This window comes from Bombus impatiens, unplaced genomic scaffold (assembly GCF_000188095.3).
Source record: "Bombus impatiens unplaced genomic scaffold, BIMP_2.2 scf_0197, whole genome shotgun sequence".
Classification (NCBI taxonomy): Eukaryota; Metazoa; Arthropoda; class Insecta; order Hymenoptera; family Apidae; genus Bombus; species Bombus impatiens.
The window spans coordinates 2,221,050-2,240,328 of record NT_176616.1 but is presented as its reverse complement, the minus strand read 5'-3'; the positions used below and the strand labels follow the sequence as shown (position 1 = coordinate 2,240,328).

Sequence of the window (19,279 nt, the reverse complement as noted above, 5' to 3'; positions counted from 1 at the left end):
CGTACAAGCCACGGTGGCGGTGCAATCTCATTCGCGCTCTCTCGCATCAGCGAGCACAGAGCGCACTCCAACTGCCTGAATCCCTTGTGCTTTCTGCACCTACTCGCTGAGTACTCACATACATACTCTCTCTCTCTCTCTCTCTCTCTCTCTTTCTCCTCCTCCCATCTCTCTTTATCTCTTTCTCTTTCTCTATGCTGCATCGAACTCTTGCGCCTTCAGCGTCTAATCCCGAGGCTTGTCTACTTCTTCCCGACGACGCTCTAATCTCGCTCCTCGTTAATCATTCTGACGCGACGTTTTGTCGTGAAATCATGGTAGTTGGTTGCTTCGGGTGGAGTGGGAAATCGATCCTTTTTCAGGGTGAAGTTTTTGCTCGATTTCCCGGCTATTGGAAACGTTTTTGGAGTAATATTGGGCTTCTTCTTGTCGATCGAAGATTTAAGAGTTTTGGTACAGGGAAATGTAAGACAGAGATGCGAAGATCGTACACGACTGGAATTGTGAAAATAATTGTTAATTTGGGTCCACATAACGCAACGTAGCCAACATAATCCTCGTTTATCTTCAGGCGTCAGTTCATTCAACTGTGGACCAGATGGATTCAACAGGAACATATGAACAACACGAATCTGTTCCCCTTATTCGTGTCACTTTCCTCAGAAGCTTCCGAGGATATATACAATATGCTTCTTTTTGTAAATGTTTGATTACGTAATTACTAAATATTCTTACCATTGTTTTGAACGTAGATATAAAAACAGAATAACATTTTGAACGTAATCTTTCATCTTAATCGCTAAAATGATCGTCAGACTTGTCTACAGAAATCTACGTAAAAAGAAATCTTGACGATGATACCACAAAAAACGACGTTTCTCCTACATCACCAAAACAGTACATACAATGTTTAACGCAATATCCCTCCTCTCGCGATAAACCTCGCTCTTTTACGTCTTGCGTACGTCACACGGATTAAAACCCACTCGGAGCTTCGACTTCCATTCGCGTTCTTCGCGATTATCTCTAAACGAAAGTTTCTGGGTTCAAAGGCGTTTCGCTGTTCCAGGAACACGCCGGTGTACTCAGATACCGGGAGGGATCAGACGTACTCCGTTTTCCGCGCTCATAAAACCAACTTCTCGTTCCAGATACCCGAGAGCCTCGGTAATTCCGTACAATTCCCTCGTAGCCGTTATCACTCGGTGCGTGCAATACACCGTAGAGATCCCTTCATCGCGTCAGTGCTGGACTAACATCACCGTGGAACCACTTCTTTCCATTCTCCGTTGAAAGCCAGATAACGGCCGTGCCCGTGTAGCCATGCTCGTTTCCTCGTCGTTTTCTCTCCACCAACGCCGCCTGGTCGTCTCTCCGTGTGTGCTCTGATCCGACAACTCGCGAACAGGTGGGTGTCGAGAAAAGGAGATAAGAAATAGCCGACTGAAATTCACGGACCGAGTCAAAACGCCGATAATGCGTCATCGTTCTCGCTTGAACGCGGTGTCGCGTTTCTATCTGAAGATCTCTCGGATTGTGTTTGGATCTTACGCGATTCATGGAGGAGAGGTAGGCGTAGGCACGAAAGTGAAAGAGAAGTAAGAAGAAAGTTAGAATACTGAAGAAAGTAACGGAGGAAGTATGAGAAGATACGGTAGGTGGGAAAATATATAAGTTGCATTGTATAATTGGTTAGGAGTCAAAGTTACTATGGACGAGCATTCAATCGAACGATAAAGAAATTAGAAAAAAGAACAATTCGAAAATTGACGTTAGCAACGTATGGAATATATTTTATTTATTACGTATTACTTTGTCAATCATCGCCAATAGTGTAGAACTCTATCAGAACTCATCGGGGTTAAATAATTCATACGATAGTTCACCAATTTTTTCCATTATCACATTCACTTACAAATAAGTAGGTTCAATTGACGGGAGCTTAGTTACTCAAGGATGAACTAAAATTTTGCTTCAATAAATAAAGCTCCACGATATAACTATAATAAATAACTAAACTATAGTAAATATTTGAACGTGTAAGAATCTGAAATCTAGATCGATGCTTCGTGTTAATACTTTAGTTTAGAGGCAGTGCTATATTTTTTCAGTGAACATGCGAGAAGAAAGGCGTTGAAAAATGAAGGTGGTGAACAGTGAATCATCAGGACATTGTGTTCTCTGTAACATTGGGGAGGACGTAACGCGTGCGAGACGATGACCAACATGAATGGTAGTACACAGAGAAATCGGAGCATAGATAAGCTGCCGTCACCTCCAACCTCCAGTCCGTTCACGGTACTTGTAGCAACAGCCTGCTGGTGAATGTTACGGTATGTAGAAGGGCTCCTGTGTCGTTTACACGGCTGGCAGTAAATTTAGATCACCGACACTCTCAACTCGTTACCCTCAAAGCCCGGCTGGAGGATTCATCCGTTTCGGCGAATTTTTCCAAGGTAATTTTAGAACCGGTCCGAAAGATCCTACCACTTTCTGCCACCGTTTCGTTAATCGTTTCAGGCAAATGGTCTCGCAACTAGTCTGAGAAACCATACTTTTGAAAACTAGAAGAAAAAGAAAGAAACGAAGTAAGGAAAGTCGAGGGAAAGAGCAAAAGAGGAGAAGGAGGTTCGTAATTGGCAAGCGAAACCAGGACGCCGCTAGCGGCTTCGAAACGATATTCTCTAATCCGACAGCGGACAATTATCTGGTCCGTCAGAGCAGGACTCACGAACAGCAGACAAGCGTGTACACTTGAGAAACGACCGACGGGACGGCTTAAATTTAGTAACTCCCTTTACTGACCGGCCACGAGGCAGCCGACTGTGTAAACGCGCGTTGATCGTAACGTAACTCTCGCAATCTATCCAGACGGTTCAACGCAGCCGTTTGTTACACCAGAGATCGACGACGCAGACAGGATTGTTACGTTTACCGATGTTCGCGTCGTTGATGATTTGTTACGTGTTTTGCATCTAAGAACGACAATGACGAAAAAGGCGCGTCCCTCCGAGACAAAGTGGAAACTTTAGATAGTCGAACGTATATCACTGTCAGTACTAAACGCGTTATGTTAACCTATCTCTTTCATTTGTTTCCAGCTGTAATTAATTTTACACCGCGATCCAATTATTGCTTTAATAACGTTTAATTTGTCTCCCTCGTAAACTACTCTTGACATTGACGATCGACGAAATTCTGACTCGCTCTTGACTGCAGTTAGCAACCGGTAGAGGGAACGTCATAATCTCGAGGCAAGAAGGCAAACAGGGAGCAAAGTTCGCGAAAACAGTGTCACGAGCAGGCTAATGTTCGCCTTTTACGCCGCGTCGCTAGTGCCTGCACGCGTTGACACTCGAGGAGTGGCGGTATAGCGCGGTGAAACTTCGCTCCAACGACGAGGCAGAAGCCCTAGAGAAAGTTTTATGATTAAGGAATTAATTACAGCGGGGATCCGCCAGTTTCATTAATGACCGATTAGAGAGATATCTCGAGTGTTTGGGATAAAGGAGCGTCTCTTGGTAACCTGCTGGCGAATTCCTCGATTTTCGACCGAGGCAAGCTCGTAATTTCGATCTCTCGCGTCGCTGAAACTTTCGCAGCTCGAAACTTTTCTTCTCGCACATCTCCTTTTTTCCTCCTGTTCGCCCACTCTTCTCTCTCTTTCTCTTTTCAAGAGTTTGCAATCTGGAACGATGCTGGTAGTAAAACGAGAAATTCCGCGAAAGCAAGGGAGATGGTACGTCAATTGAATGTCTTCATGGTAACTAGTCCTTAATGAAGCAAACTTTTATTTTACTTTCCACTCTTGCAGACGTGCCCCTTCGATATCTCATAGAGGGAGTCCGTTATCCGTTCTACGTGCAAAGACACACCCCATGGAAAGTTTGCTTTTCAGACTTTTCACGGATATATACATACATGTATATCTCTTTAATTTCTTCTCGTAATAATCAAGCATTCGTTTGAAGAGTTAAAGTTCGTTCGTGTGGAGCAATTTAATTATATAACTTTATCGTTTACCGTTCTTCGCTCTAAATTATCTCGCGACAATTATTATGTTTGCTTCGAAACTAGACAAATCTAATTAACTATGAAAAATATAATGAAAAGTATCGTTTAACTCGATATCTTCTAAAGAAAGATTTAATAAAATATTACAATTAATACAAACTTGATATATTCGACGAACGAATTCTTGACGAACGTTTCCATGTCAAAGTGTCAATGATTTTTCTCATTAACGAAGAATAAATTGTAGTGTCTACTTGGAAGACGCTAATATAAATGTTCTTACGCTTATAAAATACAAATATATCAATAATTTTATTTAAAAAATCATATGTAAATGGAAGTACATAATTTACACAAAATATTGAAGTTTCATTAAAAACAAAAGGTGTTCTAAAACTGCAGCGGGAATGTGGATTTTGATTACAAAAGCAATTTAAACGTTGCCATGTTACGCGGGTTTTAACAGGTTAAAAGGAATTGCTTTGTTTTGCACTGGTCTGGTTCACTTCGTAGTTCATTCCTAGTTTACATTCATTCGCGGTTCTATTCGTTCGTACTTGTGCAATTACCAGCGGTGCTTCGTGGCTCTGATAAACCTCGGAGAGCCTGCGTAATTACAACCAAAACACGTACAACGCACATTGTCCCGAATTTTGGCAGATGTTGCTATAAACTTCTGCCCTAACACACCACGCAAATTATCATCGCAATCGATTCCTAGAATATCCTCTGTTCCTAAAACCAAATTAAACGCAATTCGATCACCGACGATATTTAATTAACTTGATCCGATTAATTGCACTCCAATATTCCTGCCTACGATAGATTTGAATTCGATATGAACGTAAAATTACAAATCGAACAATCGAGGAGCTGAAACAGAGAATGATTTAAGTGAAAAAATTAAGATTTTAAATAGAAACAAATTTCATTTCTGATAGTTTAATTCCTTCGACGCTGTGCACTTTCAACGCTTGCAATTTTTACATTTTTAGAGAAAGGGTAAGTACTGAAAAATGTTAGCAGGTAGTTGAATTTATCTCTATTTCTTTCAGGACCAGACTATTTTGGAGATTTGAGAACAATTTTCGTCATGAATTATTAATAATAGAAATTCATTTTTTACGAGACTTGTGTAAAAAAGATTAATGCATTAAAATTTAACACCAGCTTTACTGAGTACACTTATCATTTAGATAATAGATAGCTTGATAGTTTGTTAGCATACAATATTATACGCACGCAACGTCAAGCGAAAGGATAACTTGTAAACATCTTGTCCAACAAAAATTTAGTTAGCATTTACAATAGATCTAAAAAGCTAAAATAAATTGTTTTAGCATTGTATTCTCTCTCTACGCTCTCACTCACAACTTCCTCGCTTCATTCTACATAGAATTTATCTCTTAGTCCATTAAAAAATCGTTTTCCATTTTTTTTCTCCGCTATCATTTAGCATTTTCACCCCTCAATTCACATAGTTCCAAGTACACATTTCTTCAATCTATCTGTCAGAGTCTTCTCCTATACTCGACGGGGTTAATCGACGAGCACAACCACAGAGCGTAGAAGACAAAACATCAATAGAGATCGTATCACGACCGATTGATCCCTGTTAAGTAAGTCAACTTACGATGCGTCAGTTCAGTGACCCCCCGTCGATCGTTCGCTGGATAACGTTCGTTCAGATGATCGGTGGTTGGACACACGATTAATTAGTTTCGAGAGATGCGCGATAACCAACATCGACGAAGAAGATTCGGTCACGAAACTCAACCAGAAGGATCTCGCTGCTGGAACACCGTGTAAGACTCTGCTTGAATCGTCGATTGCTTTAGCGAAATAGATGATATCGAATTGTGGAGTCGATATATCACTGAGTTCCGGTATTACGAAAAGAAAAAGAAAGCTGTACTCTTTAAATAAGACGTCAGCTGTCAAGCGAGAGAACGATAACAGATTCCAATGTAGCAGCATGAATCTACTTCGTTCCTCTAACTCGAACGATCACTCTTCCCTCGCTCGCTGTCTCTGCTGCTTAATTAATCCACCGTGAATTAAGCTGTCTTGTACCGACATCGCCTCAGTCTCGTTTCGAACAATCCATGTATTTTATTAAACATAGTTTTTCGCGCCTATTAATTAACATACATGCGTTACATGACGAAGATGTCGCGTATAACATTTTGAAGTATCTTCTATCGATTAGCTAACTACTAACAGTCGAATACTAACGAGAAAAAGACATGGGAATTGATCTTTGTTCATCAATTACATGCATACACTACTCGGCTTTTACAAAATATCAAACGTGAAGTGGAGTGTTAGAACAAGCGGATTGTAGAAGTAGGAGCAGGTAAAGTTCTGGACAGAGAGCCATACGAAAAAATGTTTAATACAATGGTACTTTCTATCGAACACCAAAATAAAAATTCACGTTCGCATTACAAGTTTACTCCTTTAATGTTTCACGCATACATTTTTCCTTACAGCGTTCTATACAGAACGAGTTCCTTAATGATGGTTCCTCTTTATTCATGACAACTGTCCATCTTCCCCTGACTTTGACGATATCTTCATCGCTTTGGAAAAGACTCTACTTTTGCTTTGTTAGTAAAGTAAATATCAGTCGGGAACGTTTCGAGCATTTGGTGCATCTGCTTCTCACGGTGCTAACAAAAGTGACGCGTCACCCGGGGCTAGACAAGAAGAGAGACTAGGGTGGATCCTGGCGAACGAGGATCCGGCCAATCGAACCGTCAGGTTGCAGCCTGCACCAGCCAGACAATTAGGCCACGATCTAAGCCCGTGACCGTTCCGATCCTAAACAAATAGGCTTACGATGATCCGTAATGGGATGACGGCGTGTCACGTGGTATCCTATAAATCCTTTTACTACGCGTACTTCTATTTACAGCGGGGGGTACAAAGGGTAGAGCCTGAGTCAGAATCCCCCGCCCGTCCTGTAACGATCAGAGTATGAATACAACGACCTGGCAAATAAACCAATGGTAAATAAAAATTCTGCATCGTGCCGGAAAAGTGGGAACACGTGGAGTGTCTGCTCTATCAGGGAGGAAATCAATTTTTGCTTGTTTCTTTGTAGTGTGTTTGTTATGAGTGTACATGTAGTTCAATGAACTTTTAACGTATTGGTGTTACGATATTAGTTTTTGGACAACTATTAATCTACGATATGTTCGTAAATATTCTATGCAAATGATTATAATTGAAATGGTATAGTGAGGATAAATAACCTACACATAATTCTGTTTCTATCTGAATAAAAATTGGTATCGGTTTTGTGAAAATCAGCCTCGTGTTATCAGCAAATATAAAAGAAGGAGATTTGATGCATTAGTTCATGTTCTCCATGCAATTCGAAGAAAGTAACTTCTTCAATCTCGCGCTTTTTACGGATATTACCATACTTTTATTTACCATAAAACACGAGTAATACCGATCTCTCTTTAAACAATCGATAAAACTTTCCGTATCCCTGGGACATAGTAAAGATGGAACTATTATTCTCACGGCAATAAAAAGGAAAATCAATCCAGTGTCTCCGTTAACGAAGCAGAAGACAGAAATCTATCCTGTCTATTCCGTTTAGCAGAGTTCCATTTTCGAAGTCCGTTTGTCCCTCTAACACTGTGCCCCTCTATTTAGGGTGTATATACGTGGCTCTACCCGTCAGTTGGCTTATGTCACTCGGGATTAGCGCTGTTTGGACAGAGGAAATTAACTACTACACCCGGAGTGCGCCATCTGCGTGGGCGTGCACGACATTGTGTCGCGGGCATCCCCCTTAAGATTTCGGGGCAATGTAATTCACTGGCGAAACCGATCCTGAGGGGGTCGTCGTCCGGCCGTAGTGACATTGCCATTTCCGTGATTAGAAATGACCCCCAGAGTCAGTTCGTTTGACTCCGATTCGAAGACGTTTTCTTTTATGTACTACTACCAGAGTCGAATGGAAAATCGATAGCATTAACGCTCTCCGTTAATATCGTCGCTCTATGGGAATCCATGACATTATACCTATATCCGTCCAAATGCTATTAATCCGAATACGATCGTACTCAAACTAACGACCTTACCGTTCCAGAATTATATTAAATTTGAATGTAATCTCTATGCAATCGATCCTTCTCAATTAACATGTATGAGCTATTTCGAAGCCAAATTAGTCAATTTCATTTTCTGGCAATTTTCCTAATTTAGTATCACAATATGTGAATAGCGATTTACCTTTTGGAAATCAAAGATCGATTTTAATGCGTTTGATTATTTTGTCCCCTGCGTGGTTCGATATACGTAGCAGCTCTTAAGTGGAATTTTCTGTACGCGTCAGACATATACTTTTTACCGGAAAACGCGTTTGTACATAGAAATCTCCCATCACTGTGCTTTCATTACAACGAAGCGACATTCTATATCATATACTATGATACATTGAAGAAATATACTTCTAAATAGTTTCCAACTGCTGTATTCGAGTCAGTCGTACGTGTCTATCGCTTACGGGAAATTCTACTTCCACGTGAATTCTCGCCATTAGAGAAACGCGCAGTAAAACGACATTTCTACAATCACCTAATCATCCTTTTCATGCATCTTCATACATCCTTTACCTAAGTAGCTTCCGCTTTCCCAATATCTAAGATCTGCTATCTACCAAGTCCTCTTATCTCTAGCCTTATCACTGAAAGCCATTCTTCGCTTCCTTTTCCTTTCTCCCTATCTTTCATCCCTTATCGTTCTTCCATTCTTCCATCGAAGAGTGTCAAGGAGATTCGGTGCAACGAGGACAGGCTCCGTGATTACCCGGAGGCTGCACCTGCGGCGTCCTGGCCCCGGAGGTGGTCACGTAACCGATCATAAATAAGGATGCAGCCTTGCTCGTTGATCGATTGTGTAAATAAAGATCACGTCCCACTCGACTTGGTCTTTCTCCGTACGCGTTACATGCAAGCGGCGATCCCGCTGCTTCGATTATCGTCGAGCACGCAGGCAAGGCGCCGAAGGAATCTGAACGCTGCGCTGACCGAACCGGACCAGACTGAAAGGTACCAGCGTACTCGTGCAAAGGAGGAGAAGCCGCAGGTCGTGGTGCCCCAGGTAAGATTTTCGCACCCGGCGGTAAGCTCGTTAGCGAGAGATTGCGATCAATGACCGAAGATGAACGCGTTCGTACGGCGCGAACTGAGTAACGCGTGTTGCTCGACGAAGACCATCGAACGGTTCGATAAAAATGTGTAAGAGAGATAGGTAGAGGAGATCGAAGTTGTTTTGCAAGCGTTGCCCAGCGGTACACTGTTCGGTATGCTCGTTAGCGTCGGTCTTTCGCATCGATGTCTCTCCTCTTTCTCTCTTCGTTCCTCCGTTCCTCCTCCTCGTTCCTGTCCCCGATCTCCACCCCTCTTAATACGTGTTATCCGTTACCACCGTAGGTGGTTGCGCCGGTAATTGCGTTCACACTTAACCACCTCGTGAGGGATAACGATTCGAGACTTTCCTCGCGCGAAACGCCGTAAATATACTCGTAAGATGAAGGGAGGTACCGGTTCCCGCCAATCTGGAATACAATCGCGAACCCCCGCTGCAACTTCATCGCGCCTGGTAAATCTTACACCCAGCGCAGCTGGAGCGTGACGAAGTCGCAAAAATGCCCTGAAACCGACCGCCAACGGAGCTGATGGAGAAATTCTGACACTTTTAACCTTATGGTCCGTTCGAAGGGACATGAAAGCTGCCGGCTCTTTGACGCACCTTGCGTGTCGAATAAGAGGCGAGAGAGGTTCGTGAGTTCTTTGAAATTACGTACCTGCTATTCCCGCGCGATTCCGTGATGATTTAATTTGATCCTTCGCAACGGGCGTTCGTTCAGTTTGTTTCGATGTTCATTAGTAGATTGCGGATTTTTGTACTTTTATGTGAATTGTCGAAGTACGTAGACCGCATACAACATGAGAAAATACACGAAATATTCAAAGTGGAACATAAATATACACGAAAATCCGCAGTCTATTTATTCGACATATTATATCGCTAAACAAAAGAAAAATTTGATTCTCATATAAACGAAACCAGTGACTGTCTCGCAACAACAAAATTTTCTATTAAAAAGAAATTTTCGTGTAAAACATCTGTCTCGCACCGTGTAGTTACTATCCCTTTTATCCTACATCCTATTCTCCTCAAAGGAATTGAAATCAGCCTGTTTCAAAAGATTCTCACTATACTCAAATAATAAACAAAATATACAGGATCAAATTTTGCGTCAAATCAAACGCACGAAAATCGTTTTGGATCTCGGCGCAGGAGTGAAATAACGTTCCAAATTTAATCCACGGCTGACGCGAATTCGCCAGAGATCCCTCAAGATCTATGTAAATAGAGAAGCGCGTCGACTGGCCGTGAAAAATAAGTAACAGTTTACAGATCAGTCGCTACTGGTCGAACGCAAATATTTTTTGAAGTTGTCGTAGCTGCAGGGCACAAAGTTTCCGGGCTGGCGTGCGAGTACGAGCGTAAACGGGAGGAGAGCTCGAACGGGTCGAAATTAAAGACCGGCGATATTGATGCTTGAACGGGGCCAATTTGCGTTCCCAGCAATTTTCAAGCCGCCCGAATCCGGGCGGGACACAACGTTGTTTCGTTTGAACGCGGCTCGCTTATTTACTTGTGTCCCACCCTGTCCAGGACGCTTTGACGGACCACGTTATGAGGCAATAAGAAACAGCCTCGCAAATTTCGTTTTTGCACACTGCGCCGCTTCAATCGTGAGTTATTTTTTGGATTCGACAAATTTTTCGCTTTTGGAGTTACGAAAGGGTTCTTTTATTCAACAGCTTCGTATCTTCGGGCAGTGTTTGCCTTGATTCGAACAGGGTTGTAAAACTCTACTTCCTCCGCAATTCGGTTTTGGAAGAGTTCAAATGTTTCAGAGGAATTTAAAGTTTCTTTTTATACGCACTATAAAAATATCGAAGTTTGCTTCTTTCTACAGGGCAATACATAGTAGTTTTGTATACGGAAAACTTTTTGTGACTTCCAGTGAAGACGAGACGTTGGCCGGTGTATGGTGTCTTCTATTCTACACTGTTCTATAATGCTTGCATATTTAACTCTTTGTCTTAGAACTTCAACTCATACTCGTGGTAGAGATTATAGTTCCAACTTTATAAAAGATGGAGAGTAGTCGCGAGAAAGTTTAGTTTGCACGTTAGTTAGTTAGTTTCAACTCGAGTTACAATTTTTCAAACTGAATATTATCAAACATAAATTACGTACAATATTTTGATATTATACGACATAGCTGTAATAGCTACTAAAGAAATGGTAAAAATCAGAGTTGAATCAAATACAATTTTCAAGCTCCTAGAATCAGCTGAAATCAGATACATAGATACGTTCTAAAGGAACTCTATTCTCCTCACGCTCTCAAAAATTTACCAGGTATTCTACGAATCGAGCACGAACGACAAATCAGGCTGTCGATGAGAAGAAAAGAAATCGAAGACCAGTCGATTCCGAACTAGAAAACGAACGACGAATGTAATCGACTGTACAGAACGGATCACAGGGAAGGAAGCTTTTCGTCGAATCGATAAAATTTAACTATCCCCGCTGGTTCTTTCTCCGCTCGACCGAGCATTTGGCTTCGAGCGTTTCATGTAGTCCGACTTCATTCAACTCGACCGATTCTTTTCGGTTTCCGTTCTGTATACAGCTTATCCCCGCGCGTTGCTTCTTTCCCTTCCCTCTGGTATCTACATAATCCAATATATGCTGATGCCGAGGTTCGATCAGGGTCGAAGGTCCATGCGAATCGTTTGTTAGCCCGTCCCGAACCGAACCCCTCCCCCCTATTTTTATTATGTCTACGGGGAAATCTAGCATCTCCCTGGTTTCGTCTGCGAGGAACCATCTGGCGAGTGATGTCGGCATCGCAGGTAATCCGGTAAACATCGGCGGTCGAGCTCCAATTAGTGTCTGTTTACTCTGCCCATTTCTTCCGCCCTTTTGACCATCATCCGTTTCTTCGTACCTCGGACGCCACACCCCTTTTTTAATTAAAATTTGTAAGGAGCTTCTGCTCTTTTTCGACCAACGAATCGACGTTGCGAACTTTTTCAGCGACTTTGTTCGCGGTTGGCCAACTAAGTTAGACGATATAATGGCGAAGGGTAGCTTTAAAGAATAAGGAGGTAGCTCTGGTTTGTTGGTATCATTACGATTGTTAGAGTTAAAAAGTATTATTATTAAGGTTTTCTTTTATTGTTATCTTGAATGATAGAAATATAAGTTTTGCTGTTACAGAGATATAAGTCTTCTATTTCTCTCAAGCGATGAGTAAAAGGTAATTGGTATGAAAGGGAAGAATTTTGATTATATCTGGGTAAGTCTGCAGAGAATCTCTTCCAGTTTGCCTCGCCGCGTTTATCAACGGATGCTGGTGAACGATAATATTCTTCGTGCATTCCGTCGACTAGAAACACTCGGAATAATTGTGTGTGCACAAAGAGAGAATGGAATGTAAAACGGAACACGTCGGTTAGAGGTACACGAACGTCGAAACGACGGTCTTCTCCGTATTTCGAGTATGGCGCGATTATTTCGGAATTCCCGAGGCACGCTTCCTATTTACTCCATTTCACTTTGTTTCTTCCTTTAAGCGTTCCTTCCTATTTCCGTTACGACGTACGAGGATCAATTGTTGGCAACGTTTGCATTCTACGTCGCATGTGTTTCAGCTAAGAAAGGAATTTGAATGTAAATGCTTTGGTCGCCTCGGTTGCATGTTTTCCTAGAGTAAACTGATGGAACATGCAACGTCGAATGCAAATGACGCCGACGGTCATTGCAGATTGCCACGAAAATATATAGCGGCCCGTGCCGCGAACCAACGAGAAAGAACGAGAGCTCCCGCGCGCAGGGATGGAAAAAAACACGACGAGAAGAAGGAGGAAAGGAACGAAGAAAACATAACGACTGTTGCGACCACACTACGTATACGTAACACGTTGAAGCTCATGCACGATTATAATAAATTGCTCTGATCGGCGTACGGATAACGACGAGGGGAACGATCGTCAGAATTGTAACCTTTAAGCTCGTCGAGCCTTCCGAGAAACCTTTCCTGCGCGAGACAATGCGCGATCGTTGGTTGAAAAATCGCGAACAAAGGGGAGCTCGTGTCCTGGAAGTATTTAACGTGACCACCGTACTCAATCTTTCCCACTCCTCTCTTTCTTCTTGAACTATAATTTGACAATTTCGAAACACGAAATTCGACTTCCAGAGTCGAAGCTTTTAATAGAAATACGATCGTCGTTGTTCTCTTAATTCGGGACCGATCGTAGACGGACAGAGATTATTCGTCACGCGAGATGTCTCCTTGTTCGATGCGTGCGTCCGGATGATTACCAAAGTCTCGTGAAGCCAATGAGACGGTCGGTCACCCTCTATCCCCCTCGAATCGCGGAACGATCCTCCCCCGCGATCGAATAATTCGAAGAACGAAAGCTCGAAGCAATTCCGCGTCATCAGAAAGTCCGGTCGATGTTTCAAGGCAATTCCGTGGCTGGTAAGGGCTTATCACCGGGTGGCACGGCATCCAAAGCCTCGACACGGGAGCTGGTCTCCTCCTATAGAACTTCCACGAGGGTTGTTCCTTCCTTTCTCTCTCTCTCTCTCTCTCTTCCAGGATTTCACCTTTCTCTACCATCCCGCCGACGACCCTCTTACCGCCTCCACCCAACTCCTTCTCCACCTATTTCACCTCCTCCTCTTTCAGCCTTCTCCTCCTTCTACGCTCCCACCTTTTTCACTTCGACTCGACCTGCCCCTCTGCCCGTTAGTCGCTCGCTGCTTGAATTCCACAATTCCAGCAGCGAAGAAGGATCGATAATGGATCCAGCCGGCTTTCCACTCCATTCTATACGCATCATTTGACACCCGGTAGACGTAAGGAGAGAAGAACCGCGAACGCCGTTGCTTCTCCTCGGTAAAGGGAAACGCGCGCGCGAGGGCAAGAGCGGGACACGGAATTCAATAGATAGAAATCACTGCTATTGTCGGGGCGCTATATGACGCGACGAAATCGCGGAAAATGAGACGATCTCGAAGCCGAGGAGGAAGAAAAATTATATCGACGCCGGAATCCCTTAAGATCCACCGTTCGAGCTGCTTCCCTTTCATTCCACTACTACTCTTCCGCGCTGTTTTCCTTCTTTGTCGCTCCTTTTTCTTTTACTCATTCCTATCTTTCCGCTTCTCTACGCTTCTCGAGGGGTCAAGCTTCCCACCTTTTTGGCTCTTTTCGACGCGAGTAACGATAGCCAAGATGCGTTCTGACAGCGGCGAAATCCTCGCGAAAATACCTCCGTTCATACTCATTTCCTTCCTTTCTTCCGTTTGCACCAGCTCGCCAACGTCCTTCGGTAATCCTATCTATACGAACCCACGGGCTCGGACGCTCCTCGAGGATTCTCCCGGAGGACGCCTCTATCCTCGTATTGTCGAACGCTTCTTCGGTGGCCCCGTGGGTCTTTCATCACCTTTCACGAGTCCAAAATGCTCCGTTTATAACATCGTCACCCTCCTCGAGTCGGCCGCGATCTTTTTTCTCCACCTCCACAAAGGATGGATTTCTTCGAATTTTCTCATACGGTCACTTTGCTGATTACGTGGAAGATAGAGTGGGCTTCTCCCTCCAACCAGATGATCGGCAAGTAAACAATTTTGGGATAAAGAAGAATCCCTTTAAGGTGAAAATTGCTTCGATAAGTCTGTAAGAAAATTGTTTAAGTAGAATTTAGCTTCGCCAATTGAAACGGGTAAACTTATCTGGACAGACCAATTGTTAGATCAATCCGGTCAGATTCCTTGAATGGATCCCACCACGTTAGATTCAAGATGACGAAGATTGGTCAGTCACTCCCAACTACAGGTATTTCTATACAAATCTTTACTTTTTCCAAAAAAAAACCTCGGTTAAAACGAGCTGATCTTACGCAAAGTCAAACGTTTCCCAGAATAACAAAAACTCTTGTTTAAAAAGGAGATCGTATGCAAAGGTCGTGTTCCGTGTTCCTGTAAAGCTGACTTAACCAACCCGTCACTTGCCCTTCGCCGGCGCCAAGATTGTTTTTGCCTCAATAAGACACGGTCATGGCCCGTCTAGTTAACGGAAGCAACTCGTTCTTTCCTCTTCCTTCTCCATCTCCTCCACTTTCCATTCTTCTTCTTTCTTTTTTTTTTCTCTTCTCTTCTAACAACAACAGGTCCAGAAACGGATGCAGAGAAGAAGTCTGGTAGCCTGGACCCTCGTCCGTGAGCTGGAGTTTTCGAGACGGCCGAGGCGAGATTATAATTATGCAAATGCCTTGTTGCGGGGAAGAAGAGAGCGAGCAACAGATGTCTGGAACGGCATCTTCGCGAAGGAACATCGCAACGGCGCACGGCGGCCGCGTTCCCGCTGCTCCGAGGGCCGACGATAGAATACAAGGTGGGGCTTGGAAATGAAGAATGACTCGGAGACGTGGCCGTATTCTCTGTGGCCCCTTGTGGCTTTCGGTTCTCGTGCACGGCCGAATCGCGTCGCTGAATTCTTTTGCTCTTCCCCTGCCACGGCAAGACAGGTGGCACAGATTGCACCTCGCCACACGGCCCTGAACACCTGTGTTTCTTTTTATGAAACCTGTCGCCGTTGCCGAATTGCCACTCGTAAAATCTCTCTACATGGTAAACCGATCTGGTAACTTCGGTTTTGCTTGTTATTATATTTCTTGATGGGATATTCCACGACGCGATTGGGGAACGTTGGGCATTTTGAATGTGGAATGAGGAAATAGGAGTCTACTAGTCTGATAGCGATATTTTAAACTTCGCCCTATATTAGAACTATAATATTTAATCGTTCGTAAACAAGCAGCCTCGTTCATATTCTAATCTCCTAAAACATCAGAAATGTTTGAAAAATCCGAGATATTTTTCAATGTCTCTCGTTATGAAATCGTTCGATAAATTAACACTTTTGCTGATTAATTACAACTTTCGTCATCGCTCTTAAACAAAAGTGGACTTTTACCTGCGAACGATTAAAAAGTTAAATTGTATACTTGCCAAGTGTAGTACTTGCGAGTGACGCGTACTTATAGTAACACACTATGTATTTAGACTGTGGAAGTTGCCGAATATGCTCGAAACCATGGAGACTAATTGGAAGTTACGAGGATCGCGACGAGCCTGCATGAAGCCATTCGTGGCATTTCCAGTTGTCCTGTTTATAAATCATTCCACCCCTCATGAGTCCGCACGTAATATAGAAGACAATTCTTCCTCGATCGCGTGGACCCACCCGCTCTGCCTCTACCCCTGTCATCTACCACCGACTATATTCACCATGGTGCGCTCGAATGCATTCTCTCGCTTCTCGTGACAACTATTTTGTCTCTTTCTGGAGAATTCGTAGCGAGGCGTTCTCCTTGGAAGCAGGTTCTTCTGCTCGCCCGGTGAGAGGAGCCAGCCCTTTTATTGTGCGGCACTTGGACGAACAATTCTTATTACGGAGTGGCTGTGTTCGCGCCCCAAGAAATCTCATTACCTCGTGCGGGGATAGAATTGCGTTGACGAAAAGTTCGAAAGGAGGTGTTAAGGCTCGCGCGCAAAGAGAAAATCGAAGGAGACAAAGTCCATCTAGCTGGACCACCTTCAGCCTCCAACCCCTTCTGCCCGTTTCCTCTTCGTTTTCTCCATCATTCCGTGCAACCGTTTCATCCCCCGAGTCGCACTCTCTCTCCTCGCAATTCCCCGTTTTCGTCCGCGTGGCGAGCGAGACAGGGAGCGGGAGAAAAGGGAAACTCAATTTTCCACGGATAATAAAAAACAGAGTATTACTTAGAGACGCGGAATGAACGGAAATGAAGTTTGCGTTCCCGTTGGAACGGGACGCCGCCTCGTTAGCCGCATTCTTCCGGCGCAATTATTCGCCTCTGAATTCGGGTTTCAACGCGGCCAAGGATTTCGTGGCTGCCGAACGAATCGCCTCGGCGAATGGAACATTGTGTCGCAATCTAGTTGACGAGCACAGTCTGCGGCGTGTGGATCGTACCGCGTAAAAGAGAAATGGTTTAGAGCGTTCTGTGTCTCTCCCTCTCTCCCTTTCTTCTTTTTCTTTTATTCTCTTCTCTATACTTCTTCTTATTTATTCCTGTCCAGCAGATTCCCTTCCTCTTCGAGTCGCGTTTACGTATCACAGAGAGTTGTGACACAGGTGTATCAAAGGGGAAATCGATGCTCGGCAGGATGGTAAACGTTGTTCAGATACACAATACACCGGGAAGATTAATGATAGTGGCCGCGGTATCATTGCGCTGGAATGCATCCCGTCGTTCATTCATCATCTCGCGCGAGAGTCGCCACCATTCTGTCGGTGACTTATTATTTATTACGAATCTCTCGTCTTCCGCCTTACGGTGGCTGTCCCACGAGAGAAATGCGTTTTCTCTCTGCCTTCCAAGATGTATCGAGCTTCCATAAATTATAACATATGGTCTCGGTTAACGTACTCGTCACGAGTCTATCCCCAAGTCGAACTATGATTAATTCGCCATGGACGATCGAACGAAGAAATAAAATGAATTGAAGAACGACGAAGTACGTGTTACGATTTTACCAGAAGGCATTTAGAAGTTCGACAATACGAGGCAGGCGAGAATGAAAAGTGGAGTGCCGGAAAATGGATCAACTATAATTACGGCGAGAAACGTAGCGTATGCTGGCAGCCACAGATTCGAAACGATCCATTAAACCATCAAACGGCTATTGATTTACGTTTCCTTATTGGCTCCTTGGTACCTCCTTATTATAACAGCTAAATCGAGTCATAAATCAAGCATCGTAGCGGGAAAAATCCTCCTGCGAATTTATATTACACCCCCTGCTTCGTTCTTGCTATGAGGTTATCCCTTTTTGCCTTTTGTACGTAAATCAACTATAGTCGGCTTATGGTAGCAAACAGAAGGACTTAGAATGGAGATCGCGATCGATAAAGTAAGATTATCTTGCAATAACCATTACATCCAGTTATTTATTTATTTATATGGATGATTTCAAATGTGCTGTCAGAAGAGATTCGCTTATGATTCGATATTTGTTTTCGTGTGCCCTGAAAGATATACATAACAACCGCGTATCTTTAAACCTAATACCAAGCTACCTTAAAAGCAGTAAATTACATTCGTTCCAAGGCTATTTCGCAAAGCCATTATACCCAGTTATTTATTTATCTATTTGGATAATTACAAATATGCTTATAAAAGAAATTCACTTATGATTGAATTTTTGTTTGTATTTCCCATAAGAGATATAATACCCGTACATATTATATCTGCAATCCTAATATCATCGACCTTAAAACCAGTAAATTACATCTACTCCAAACACACGAAGCTCGTGCCAACTGATTTTATAGGTAATTTCTATCCTGTTTCTAATCGTAAATCCATCGAAAATGGCGGCCGAGATGAATGGATCAAACCGTATCCCCTATCCGTATTATGTATCCCCTATGAAACAAATTGCTCGCACCTCCATCAGGATTAATTTCCTGCCGTATATTAACCATCTACCGCTTCCTTATTTTCACGGATGCTATCAATATCCTTTTGCACGAATGATCACCTGACGGCGATGGTTAGTATCGTGATGGTTAGATCCGCGTGAAAATTCCAAACAAAAAAGAAAAAATCATTACACACGGATACTTCGATCTTCCATTTCGATTCGTTAGCCGTGTCTATCCATCAGCTAGATACGAGCCACCTTTCGTCCCCGACATCCATCGAGACAGCCGCGAAATTCGCGGAGGGCAACGTCTTTGGCTGATTAATCCTCCGCATCTCGTTCCTCTCGGCATCCGTCTTGATACCGCACGCGGGCATTATCTGTAGCCGCGGAGGAGAGCTGCAGCGGTTGCATCCAGGCAAGTCGAGAGACAGCGCGAAGAGACCGAGATGAACCACGGAAACGGCAACGGATAGAGAGACAAGGACGAATATATGACGGTGGAAGAGAGAGAGAGAGAGAGAGAGAGAGAGAGAGAGAGAGAGAAACGATTCGACGAGAACGAGAAAGACAGGATAAGGTAGATGGGACGAATTAAAGAGAGAGAGGCCAGCCCCCGAAACTTGGATGTAATTACTCCCGTCTAGCGTGTAAACTCTCGTCTTGTCATAGCTATCCTGGCTGCCGGGTT

General features: G+C 43.4%; 1 protein-coding gene across 3 annotated transcripts in view; it reads right to left on the bottom strand.

Moving 5' to 3' along the window:
* LOC100745816 (discoidin domain-containing receptor 2-like) overlaps positions 1 to 19,279 on the bottom strand; it is a 141,069-nt gene that overhangs the window by 73,848 nt on the left and 47,942 nt on the right. For 2 of the 3 annotated variants that reach the window (XM_024366064.2, XM_012382933.3), the window contains exon 3: positions 13,760 to 13,762. The exons of the other annotated variant lie outside the window; for it this stretch is intronic. The gene's annotated coding sequence lies outside the window, so the exon portion shown is untranslated. The remainder of the gene's footprint in view (positions 1 to 13,759; positions 13,763 to 19,279) is intronic. 3 annotated transcript variants of the gene reach the window in all.